The 12,807-nt window shown below is 40.8% G+C and overlaps 1 pseudogene; it reads right to left on the bottom strand.

Annotated features, from left to right (window-relative positions):
• LOC147817124 (uncharacterized) overlaps positions 1–12,807 on the bottom strand; it is a 189,146-nt pseudogene that overhangs the window by 131,158 nt on the left and 45,181 nt on the right.

Here is a 12,807-nt window from a genome sequence, read left to right as displayed (position 1 = left end):
TTTGTTACACTTGTTCTTTAATTAAAAACAAAACAGTTTTGGATTTCTGACCCCTTGTCTTATTTTTACTACCATCACACCCCACACAAAGAAAGTAACTAAGTAACTTTTACTTAAAGTACATTTCAAATGAACTACTTTTTACTTTTACTTGAGTACATTTTCAGATGAGTACTTTTACTTTTACTTGAGTAATATTTCATCAAAGTATTGGTACTTTTACTTGAGTACAATATTTTTGTACTTTTTCCACCTCTGTATATACTAGATTAGACATTGTGTTTTATTCTGCTCCATTGTAAACAAATGTCTTTAAGTATAACTACTGGTGTGTTTAATGTTGCACAAGTGTGAATATTGCCAACCTCTACTTTGTAGAATTCCAATCCTTCAACTTTACTGTTGATATGGTAATTTGGTTATAGTTAGTAAGCTAATGGTTAATCAGAGTTCCAGATTAATGGTAATAAATTGAGACTAAAACCGTATTGGCTATTTTGCCTATTAGTTTAGGTTGGTGCCCCGTGAACTTTAATTCATTTTAAAGTTATTATTTAATATTAATATTTTTAATATTAATATTTTCTTAATTTATGATAGCCAATAAATTGTTAAACAACCAAAATCTAACATATTTGGTGTCCAGCTCATGAAGTAGAGCTCAGACCCAACACCTGTTTTACTACAATGTGAGGACTGGTGAACCTGGCCTGAAAGGGAGACCGCACCACTGGCAAAAGAGCCAGTACTTCATCACCAGGACTGAATTGGCACCACATAGCCTGTCTGTAATGGACATGCTTAATTTCTTCTTCTGAGCTGCAACCAACTTCTCCTTTGCCAACTCACCTGCAAAACATACAACCGATGCCTGAACCAATTTACAAAATCTATTAGATTGTTTGGAGTCTCACTGCTCTTAAAATTATCCCTCAGCACCGCCCGAGGACCCCGTACAGAATGAACAAACACCAGGTCATTAGGGCTAAAGCCTGTGCTCTCCTGAGTCACCTCCCTGGCTGCCAATATCAACCATAGCAAGCCCTCTTCCCAATCTTTGCCCATCTCTGTGCAAAACGCACGCAGCAGTCACTTCAGCGTCTGGTGAAAACGCTCTAGAACCCCCTAATTCTGTGCATTGTAGGCTGATGACAGAGTGTTTCACCCGAAGTTCCCTTCATATCAGACCTGACTGGACTTGCAGCACCAAAATGTCCAACAGCCAAAAGGCACTGGCATTCCGCAATTGACGCTAGTCACTGTGGTGAGTCAAAACATACAGATCTAATGCAGCGGCCTCACCCACTATCTTAAGCTGTTGCTCTGCTATATAAGTGGCAATATGGCTGGGGACGGCATTCTTAAATGGCTCCAAAACAACGAGATCACACTTCAAAAGTCTCCACTTCAGAAGCTGTACGCCAGCGATTAAAGTTATTCAATAAACCATGTGCAAACTCAAGGTAGGACTGTCTATCCTCCTTCCTGCCATTTCTAAATAACTGGCGATAAGCCTCAGGAACCATTTCATAGAATTTAAGCACACCTGGTCACTGAACAGCTTCACTGCCAAACTTACCCTCTTTGAGCAAATTAAGTTTCTCATGCTCAAAAGTAATTCTGGCCTGCTCTGTTTCACACTTCATCTTTTCTAAAGCCAATTGCTTCTCCACTTCAGCTCTTTGCTTTAATCTGTCATGTTCTATCTGCAACAAAGGCAATTCCTTTTGCTGTTCAAAAGACAAACCAGTATTCTGGTGTAATGGTTAAGACACACCAGCAGCACCTTCAACCGTACCTCCTGCTGTAGGCTTACCTGGTAACCCATCCATTTCATATAGGTTGGCCTTTAAAATAGATTTAACAGTTTCTTTGAGCCTTTTATCACTTATTCCAACATTGTAGTCGTCTGCAATTTTTTAATAACTGTTCCTTTGTACAGCTATCAACTCTAACCATCTTACACACATTGATCAAATAAATGTAGTAGTTAACATGCTGACTGTAAAGAAAGCAACAGGGGCGTCCCCTCTATCTGCCTAACCAAATACTAAAATAATTCACTTCTAGTCTTCATGAGGTTAGTTGCAGTGGGTTCTTATGCACTAGTGACCGGTGGCGTGGAGAAGCGACCAGTCACTGGCAACCCCCCCACAACCACGGCCATGCTCCCAAGACAAATGCTCTAACCGCGTTCACCCCAACACTACAAAAACAACAAAACAGCCAAGCTCAAAGGAACCACGCTGCAATGCGAGCAGGGGAAATTCACTTTAGCTCCTTACACACTTACACACCAGCATGGTAACACTTACCTTCCTTTGGTCAACAAACGCAGGACTTCGAACACAAATACTCCCGCCAACCCGGCGAGTTCCCTTATCTCTGCTTTTCCTAATGAATCGCAATCAACACATGCAATTAAAGAATACTCAAATAAACCCCGCCCATCCAGGTGACATACATACCAACCCCACCACTGTTTCTCCACTCAGACTGCCAGAGAAAAAAAACCCCTGCAACCAGAAACACCTGGATGCAATTCACACAAAGATAATTGCACAAAATCAAACAACACACCAAAATCGGACGGGCCCCCAATTTGTCACGACTGGCTCAAAACCATGACAAGGAAAACGGGAGGCAACACATGGAGTTAAAGCAAAGAGACACTTATTTATTTTTAACCAAAGTCAACTCAAATCTAATCGAATCAAAAATACTGTGAGGTGTGGGAGTCAGTCTATCAGTAGTGATAGCGTAAGTGCATGAGTGAAGAGTGGTATATGAAGTGTTGGATGGTCAAGAAACAAGAAGACATGAAGCATCTGGAGCAACGTTTCCGTCTGTGTGTCGCTCCTCAGGAAGAAATTGTGGGGGATTCAAATAGCCCTGGGAACACTGGCCCTAGGTGTACCCAATAAGCCATTACCCAGCCACACCCACTGGAACCTAGAAGAGAAATAAACACAAGCAAGCCTCCTCCCCAACAGCCAAAATGGGTGGGCGTCACAATGTTGTTGTGATGTTTCTATCAGAGAAACAGCTGGAAAAAGCCACTGTCCATGCCCTGCTCAACAGCAACAGCAGACAGACACAGTTAGAGACCAGCTGGTGAAGATAGTGGAGTGTTTTGCAGCCAAAGAGTCAGATATTTCCCTGGGGAGTTGGTAGAGACCAAAAACAGAGCTAAAAGAGAGGGAATATTGGACTTAAATTCATCAGGTAGACACAAACACCACTCCACATGAATGATAGTGTTGCCCTGTAACAGCTGGATGTGGGCATAAGCAACAGTCTGATAACAAATTCAACATTTCAGCTTCAGTGAAAGGTGATGTTTATAAAGGTAAGGTTTCTGTTGCCCCCACATAGCAAAATAATCTGTAAATGCAGGCCTGCATTAAAGATGGAGTAAACGATTCTAATCTCATACACTGTTTATTAAATTCAGTTAATATTTCCTGATGGTCCGCTAGCTGTCCATTCTGTGTGTGTGCTGAAAAAAAAAAAAAATAAATAAATCAGGTCTTCCTACACAGCCATGGCTCTGTAAATTGGAAATGAATAAAATATCTCACACCGAGCCATTCCAGCCACTCAGCAACATGGGGTGTTTGGGTTCCTGCACAGGACAAGGGATAGAAAGATGGTAGATGAGTGAAAGGGGCTACTCGGAGCGTCAGATGGTAAAGCAGGAACATGCTGATGGATAGTGCCAATTTTATCAGGAGAAGAAGGAGCAGTCTACTCTCCTGCCACACTGTGTGGTGTTTGGAATGGAAGCACATGGAAGAAATTTCTACCTGACGCACTGACAGTGAAATATACCCCACAATGTAATTGCACTGTAAAGATGGAAAGATGACCAAGAAACAGCCAAAGAGAAGTTCAGAAGAACAAAAACAGAGCCATCTTAACACTGGTAAGGCTTTCCAGCAGTGGTGACTGCATGGTTGGACAAGAAAAGGAATTCAGACCTTGACTTGGCCCCTGCGACTGTCCTGCACCCAAAATGACAGGCACACACCGAAAGTCTATGCCAGGTAACCTATGCCAAACAACTCTCTAGATTTTTTTCCCTCCATCTGTGTTTATTGTGTTGTTTTTCTGTGCATGTAATTTGTACGATGATACACAACACTACATTTAAGGGATAATAGGAGCTTCTGCAGGAGATGGTGTATGCCAGTGAGTAATCACACTTAATTCAAATCATATCTCTGCAGTAGTGTGTAGATCTGTATTTTACAGTAGCAATCCTCCAGATAACATGTAGGAAAGTCAACAGGGTATAGCAACTTTTACATTTGCCATAACTTCTGTTGAGTCTTCACTGCTGCTGGTCTCCTAAAGGGGCAGCACATTCCCGTTGTTGTATTTGTTTTGTGTTTTCGTATGTGTTTTTGAATCTATATTGTTTATGAATTTGCAGCTTGTTTGTCCTATTGGAAGTGTTTTGGGCAATTCCAGCATGTTTGTCCTTGTTGGCCAATGTAGAAATGTGTAATTTATATTGTTTCTATTATCCATATCTGTTATGGTTATTGTAACCATGGAAACAAAGATCATCTGATGTTGAGGAAGTACTTATTTTAACCCAATGAGCTTTCCCTAAACCTAACCAAGTAGTTTTTGTGCCTAAACCTAACCAGGCCATGACCGTTATTACAGTAACCAAGGCAACGGTCGGTACGCCACTCTCGTTAGTTGGAAAAAACTAACGAGGTTGTTTAGGTTGGAAGACTTGTTGTATTGTAATTATCTCCGTGCACACATTAAATACCTCCATGGAACTACTGCATCTTTGCTGCCCAAACAAGCCATTAGTCAGTAAACAGATGGCATAGAGGAAGCTGACATGGAGCTAATGGATTATAAATGTCACAGGCTGATGGCAAAGAAGTATGAAGACAGTGTCAGTCTGGTGCTGCTTCACTGTCAAGCTGGTTTGTTTTCAAACTTCCATAAAAACTCAGTTAAGATCATTTGGACAAACATTTGCGTATCACGAAGAGGGACTTCAGGAGTGAATAGACAGGACAGTGTTCTGTAACTCCTGTTAAATGTCTTCTCTGATATGGTATACTAATGAGTTGATATTGTCTGCAGCGCCATGCATGCCTGAACATGATGTATAGATAAATGACAAACTAATGAGTTCATATTTCATATCTTCCCCTGTCATGTCAGTTTTATTGTGAGATTACTTCGCTACTATCTGAATATCAGATGTTATGCTAAAGAAATACATCTACATTTTGGTTGCTTGTCTTGTTCGTGCAATTCTCTTTTTCAATGTTAAGAAAAAGGACACCAAATTCCAAATGTCCCTGAGAAATCATTGGCTCTAGAGCACGTGAAACACACACACACTCCTCCATATCTAAACCGTAATAATGTATGAACCCGGGCCCAGGGATCATGTTTGCCTCTTTATCTCCAATGTATCTCAGGGCTCAGGTGGTGTTCAGACTGATATTAGCACTCCCTATAAAACATTGCTCCCTCATTCACTTCAATTCAATGAGACTAAAGTGGGGCATCAGAAAAAACACTGGGTCATTCAGAAAAGAACAAACTGAAGACTCAACTGTTTCCACATTTCTGGTGAAGTCGTTTGTAACATTAATATCATATCATTGTTTTCCTCACAATTCTCACAAACGGACAACAAAATTATGAAATGATATCAAATGATAAACCACACATGGTTTATGGTTGTGTTATGTCGGATGGGTGGGGGGTGTTTTACAGTGTTTCTATCATGGACCAACAGTCTATCACCCAGTGAATGAGTGAATGTGAACATCAGGTATAAACGCAGGTTTCTGACGCATCCATCTACTAAATGAATCATTTCTGTAAGTGAATCAGTGACAATTGTCACACTTGAATTGAAACCATTTGTACTGATCGTGATGACATTTCTAAAGCTGAACTGAAAAATTAAAACAAACTGCTCATAAATATACATTAGCCACTGAGGATGCCACAGTACTGTAATGCAATATTTCCTGAGAGTCCAGATGGCCTGGATCTGACCCTTTGCTTAATTACATCCACAATGACTGCAAATTTGTTTAGATACTTGTTCATTGATGGCCACACGACTGAGGGTCAGCAGCTTTTGTAATCAACACAACATGAAGTACACAACAACAAATCAGCCTGGTGAAACTGTCCCACTCACAGCCCTCAGTGGGTCGGTGCAGTCTCCTACTCCCTGAAACAAAGGTGCCTTTTATGTGGGATGTTATAATTACACACGGTGATGCAAGGGTCATGTGTTCTGAGGCTTGTTCCCTTTGTTTCCTCAGGGTCACACTGTGGTCAATGCCGTTAATTGTGTTGTACTTTTAATGTGGTGGCATCCAGTTCGTCTGAACACTGCAACATACTCAGTGAGTCAGTGGGGTCTCACAAAGAGTTGACTGTAACTTTCAATTCAAGTTCAGATACAATAACAGCTAGTCACTTCTGAACTTTCACAGATATCATTCACTTTATTTTCATATAGTGGAAGAAAAATGTGTGTTATGTTCCTGGTTTTATCTCAATTTATAATGTTTTTGAATCATTTTGTTTTCGGGTTGTCAGTCACTACGTCCCATTCTCGTGAACATGATATTTCAGTAACGCCTGGAAGGAATTTCATACAAATTTACACTAGAATTTGGTGATCAAAGGTCATGGCCATTCATATGCTAATTATGACACAATTAAACAAAAATGTTTAAAAAGGATAAAATTATGACATTTGATATTCAAAGGGTCAAAGATGAACTTCACTGTGATGTTATAATATTACGCAAAAACACTTCTGGCTATTATTCAATGCTGGGATGAGGGAGATTGTGACCATATTTGCTGCAACCTGGCTTTTTGGCAGGGGAATACAAACGCAAGGCAGTAATTCTAATATACTTGTGTTTTGTGATGGTGTCTTCCCATTATATTGATTCTTGTGTTTTGGTGAGCTAAAGACAGCCACCACTGTCTTATTTCTAAATCTAAAGCTCTGGAAATGACTGAAAAAGGAATTCATTAGGTCAGACAGAAAGCATACTCAAGCTCACATGCACACAAACACACTCCATAGTGTGTTTATTTTTCTCTGTCTCCCTCTGAGCTTGAGACCCCACTGTGTGATGTGGAGCAGGAACACATCTGCTGATTTTTAGCCACAAGCTGAACAAACAGTGAAAAGCTTTTGTTGGGTTTGAGCTCTACTTCATGAGCTGGACACCAAATATGTTGGATTTTGGTTGCTATCAATTTATCATAAATTAAGAAAAATATTAATGTTAAATAATAACTTTAAAATTAATTAAAGTCCTCGGGGCACCAGCCTAAACTAATAGGCAAAATAGCCAATATGGTTTTAGTCTCAATTTATTACCATTAATATGCCACTCTGATTAACAATTAGTTTACTAACTATAACCAAATTACCATAACAGTAAGTTAAAGTTGAAGGATTGGAATTCTACAAAGTAAAGGTTGGCAATATTCACGCTTGTGCAACATTAAACACACCAGTAGTTATACTTAAAGGCATTTATTTACAATGGAGCAGAGTAAAACACAATGACTTATCTAGTATATACAGGTGTGTGTGTCTGTGGGGACACAAACAAAGGCAAGATGGCCGATTAAAAGCGGTCACTGTGACCACATGACCTGAACAAAGAAGACTACACAAGATGGCGGTAAACAAAGAAACTACTCAAATGGCCGCTGAGACCACCTGGTGTGTGTGTGTGTGTGTGTGTGTGTGGGAGGGAAGGTGTGAGTTTCTTTGTTAGCCTAGCTCATGTAATCTAAAAAGGTACCAGGTTAGAGGGAGGAGGTTAGCAGGTTCTAGAACTGAGACATACTACTATCTGTGTGAACATACGAGTACCCAATTAACTGTATGACTGACCACAACCTAAGCAAACATTACAACAACAAGACACCAACCAACAAGTAAATTAACAAAGTTAAGACTTCTGCAGCTTAGCTATGCTGTGCTGGGAAAGGTTAGGCCCAGTCAGTTAACGTTACCCAGTCCTTGGAACAAACAGAGGTCCTTTCCAGTGTTGTTGTAAAGTCCAGTGAGTTGGGAGGCTTCCTGGTGGAGTAAAGTCCTGTCTGGCTGTGTTGCTTTGCTGTTATCTCCTTTGTTCTCCTCACAGAGTTAGCTGTTCCTTGCTAACTCTGCTATGACTCCTGTAGCTTGTAAAATCAGCTGGCCTTGTGTCGTAGCTGGTGATTCTGAAGAGAATCTGGTTCACTCAGTTAATCCGAAGCAGGTCGCTGCTGTTGAGGAGAAGAGTGTTTGCAGGCTGCTGTGAGCAGGCCGGCGAGAAAGCTGGTTTCTGAGGTAGCAGAGCTGACCTGGGCTGGGGCCTTGTTGCCATTTGAAGAGCAGGAGCTGCTCTCCAAAGCAAACCAAGAAGGAAGAAAGAGAGAGAGATCTGGTTTTGTTTGGTGACACCCTTGGGGATCAAATGTCACACGCTGACCCACACTGGCTGGCCAGTGGGGTCCGTGGGAGGGAAGGGTCGTCCCCAGGTGTGAACAATGAGCAACTGTGGGGTGTGAGTTCCTTTGTCCACTGGAGGCAAAGAAACATCTGGTCTCTTGAATGATGAGTCCCAACACTTTATATCCTCTAACTACTGTATCTATCTAAAAAAATAAAAATAAAGAAGAGGGCAAACAAACAAAACAAATAAGGTTTAGTCTTAGCTAGTGAAGGTTTTTAAACTGAAGTATGTACTGTAGTTCGTACCTGGAGTTGCATGTAGAATATGTGAGTGTTCCTAAATTCACAGCCTTCTCTCTGCAGTCAGCAACCTCTGGATCCTGTGGACCACATCTCACCATCCATTCCTGAAAAAGGTCTACTCTGGAAATGGAAAGGAAAGCTCTGCTGAGTTTGAGTCTTTTGCCCTGCCCCTAACCCTGCTCTGGCCTCCTAGACAGGAAACATAAAACAGAACAGTCTCCTTCATAAACTAGCAGAATTTCTTAGGCCCACTAAAGAGCCTGTTTTCAGATCCCTAACACTATTAGCACACATCAGTGAGGTTTCAGCTACAACTATTTCTGGAGTAGATAGTTTGGAAAGATTATATCCACGCTGCGAGTTTAGCAACATCAGCGTATGAATTACAAATAATTTAAACTGAGTTCTTATTGGCTAAAGTACTAAAAAAAAAAAAAAACTAACTAAACTAAAACTGCTCTTCAACATAGACATCAAGATAGTTTCTTTATGTCCACTATATCATTTTTAAGGTTTAGAAGTTTAAAGGTTTAGAAATAGCCTTACCTGATCCAAGGGGAGATGGTGTCAATAAACAACTGAAAAGAAGAAGCATACTGATTACACTAAACACGGCGAACATGATGGTTTAAATGAAGTTCTGGATTTTAATCCATATCTATGACAAAAAGGTATTTCCTCTTTATCTACAGGTAAATTGCCCTTATACAGGGAGAGATCAGTCACCATCCCTCACCATTGTTGGGAGCAGATGGGAGACAGTATACTGTAAACTGGGTTTTTTGTCCGACGAGATGTTGTGAGCAACCAGAACCTTTGAAAGCACACGCCTGTACAGATCATGTGAAGAGTCTGTCCTAGATTCCTGCAGCTGCTGAGAGCTTCAAAAAGGTCAGATCCTCCTTTTAGCCTTTAAAGTCAAGGAAAGTACAATATTAGTGATTTTACTGTATACAGTCAGTGGTTGATGCAGGTCCCAGTTTTGCCTCTGGCTGCAAAAACTTTAATAAAAAGTCTTTCCAAAGTATGCACAGCTGCAGAGAGAATATCTGTGCCCTGCTTTGTTTTTCAGATAAAAGATAACATTTTGCTTTTGTTCTCCATAATTCAACACAGCGTATCAAATGCCTTATCATCTCCTTTCAGTCCCTCCCAGTTATTTCCTTTTGAGTGTGAGTAAAATCCTGAGAATGACTCAAACCCACGGGACACTGGCTCCTTTCAAAATGCAACTGCAGCATCCTGAGAAATGTGAGAAAATGTCTTTTGTTTTCCACAATCAGAGCTATGCAGGCAAGGCCACAGTTCAATAAGCAATCAGAGCCAAAGAATTAATGTGAAGCCTCAGGGACAGATTCAAATATACAACGCAAAGTGAGTAAAAGCTGCTTCTTATTATAGAATAGGCATCTTACATAAAAGGTGTAGCAGATAACTTTTTGGAAGAGAAGGAGGCTGGAGACAACTGACAACTGCAGTGCTAATAGCCTCTGCAGTTATCTGGTACAATCGACCTGAGACATGTGGGAGTCTGTACTGACTGGTTAATATTTCTCACAGTAGCTGTGATTAACTGACAGTAACTCCGGTTGCTCACTCACTTTGAGGACTACGGGTCATGTCCTTCACAAATTCATTCAAAAAAAATAAAAAATAAAATAAAATAAATAAAATATCTGTAGGTGAACAAACATGCAGAGAAACATTCAGTCAGTGAGATGCTGATTCAAGTGACTGACACACAGGAAGAACAACTAAATATGAATAGCATTAAAAGATGTGGATTACAGCAATAAATATGAACAACAATGGCATAAACGGAAAAAGTTCAGTGACACACACAGTAAGCACTGATTATCAGCAAACACAGAGCAGCCAGCTCATGAAAACCAGCTTGAAAATCCTTGCCATTTGTCTTCATTTATTTTCCTTCATCAGTATTTCTGTCTTTATGTTAAGAGATGACAGGAAACTCACAAGTCCAGGAGAACCAGACCAGGAGCTGGTTCATCAAGATAAACAGCTGGTGGAGCTAATTCTCCAGTCCGTGCCATTAAACGGCTACAGAAGGCTCCAATGGTAGAAAAAACAAAGTACAACTTTTAATGAAAATAACAGTTGGCTGCAGGCTTCCAGTTCTCCTCTGATGTAATAAAACAGCCTTAGCACAGGATAATCTGTCTGTTGATGGATTGATAACCAGAGAAAATGGAAGAAACCACCATGATGAAGGACACTCAGACTGACAGTAGAATATATCGGTCATAGATATACACCAAACAGACAATGCTACTGTCCAGCGATCCAGTGTTAACAACTGACAGTCTTTGGGGTTATTGAGGCACCTTCTCCCATCACTGATACTCACTTAACATGTCAGGAACACCTGACAGCAATATCCCTTCAATCAAACAACAATCTCTCATGGACAGAGTTGGGGCAGGGAGCAGGAAAATCGGAACCAGGTGAGCAGTCAGGGGGGCGGACAAACCAGGAAGGAGCAGGCAGGCGGGTAATCAGAGCCAAACGCAGAATTAGGAAACAAGCAGGGAAGTACTCACAAGTCGAACCCATGAAGAAAGCCGGGTTGACGAAGCAGGAGTCTCTGACGGTGAGAATCCCACAGGTAAGACAGGTGAGAAATTCACGTGGCAACGTCTGAGCTGGGGAACGCCAAACAGCCACAGGGACAGGCAGATGGGAACCATGAAGGGCACAGACGGAGCTCGTGGTCAGGGACAGAAGGCTGAGGCATTTACCAGGGCAGAGACGAGGCAGGATGGTCAGAAACAAGTGGGGTCAATACCAGGAAGTCAGTCTGGTGATGAACGCTGGAAAGTCTTGTATGAATATGGAGAACAATCTGGCAATGAGTGAGTGGAACAAGGCTGCTTAAATACTGGCTTAATTGGAGATGGAATGCAGCTGGGAGCAACAAGTGGGGACAGTGAGGCTGATGAGGAGGTGTGGAAGAGTGGAGAGTGAGACAGAGGCGGGGGGAGGGGAAAAACACCAGAGAGATCAGGTAGGCGCAGAGGTGGATTGTGACAGTAGCTCCCCGTCTGCCAGTCTCCAGCCCACACCGGCCACCAACCTCCTCTTCCCTTGTTCGTTTACATTAAAACCACTTTTCATTTTTAGCTTTGTACCTCTGTCTCTGCTTTCGGTTCCAAAACTGACAAAATCCAAAACTGTCATATGCAGTTTACAGTGATAACAACAGCCTCCACATTGAGTCTTATTTCGTTAACCAGCAACAGCATAAATCTGACGTTAAATGATGAGACGCCTTTGTCTCTTTACATAAAAAATCTAAGCACTCCATTAGATAAAATACTTTGGTTAACAGATTCTCATTGCTTCACTTAATTTTTCTATTTTGTTGTAAGGAATAAAGAATTTTCAGGTGCTGTAATAACTTCTGTACATTTCCTCCTCTATCTCGTTCACTGTTCTTCCTGTACAGTCTTCCTCGTCTCCTTTCCCTCCACTCTCCATACAGGGATTAAGGCAAAAAAAAAATCTTTTCAAGTCAAATTCCCTATTTATAACTTGTAAAACAAGTTGCAGAGGCTGCCCACATTAGCCCCCAAAACTGCTAAACAAACACAATATCATAAATATGTTATATCAACAATGATGCCCTATACTTGTAGATAGCATGGTAGCTTACATACAAGTAGAGAAGATAGATAGATAGATAGATAGATAGATAGATAGATAGATAGATAGATAGATAGATACTTTATTTATCCCCTAGGGGAAATGCATGTGTCCATTAGCTCATTGTTAATAATAATAACAACAATAATAATAATAATAATAATATTAATAATAATAATAATAATAATAATAATAATAATAACTAGAAAATTCCAGGGAAATTTTGAGTGCCACGGGGGCTACTGCCGGGATGAGTACATGATTTTCCAGTGTTCAAAAGTCACCCTGATCATATTCTGGTTTTGAGAAATGTCTTGATATAAAAGACTCTGATATAAAACAATTTCACATCCCTCCATCATGTATTA

The sequence above is a fragment of the Seriola lalandi genome, unplaced genomic scaffold, assembly GCF_002814215.2.
Source record: "Seriola lalandi dorsalis isolate HSWRI2012SDOR001 ecotype SW California unplaced genomic scaffold, Sedor1 jcf7180002054972, whole genome shotgun sequence".
Taxonomy (NCBI): domain Eukaryota; kingdom Metazoa; phylum Chordata; class Actinopteri; order Carangiformes; family Carangidae; genus Seriola; species Seriola lalandi.
The sequence above is the reverse complement of the archived record's forward strand: the minus strand, read 5'-3'. Positions and strand labels throughout refer to the sequence as shown.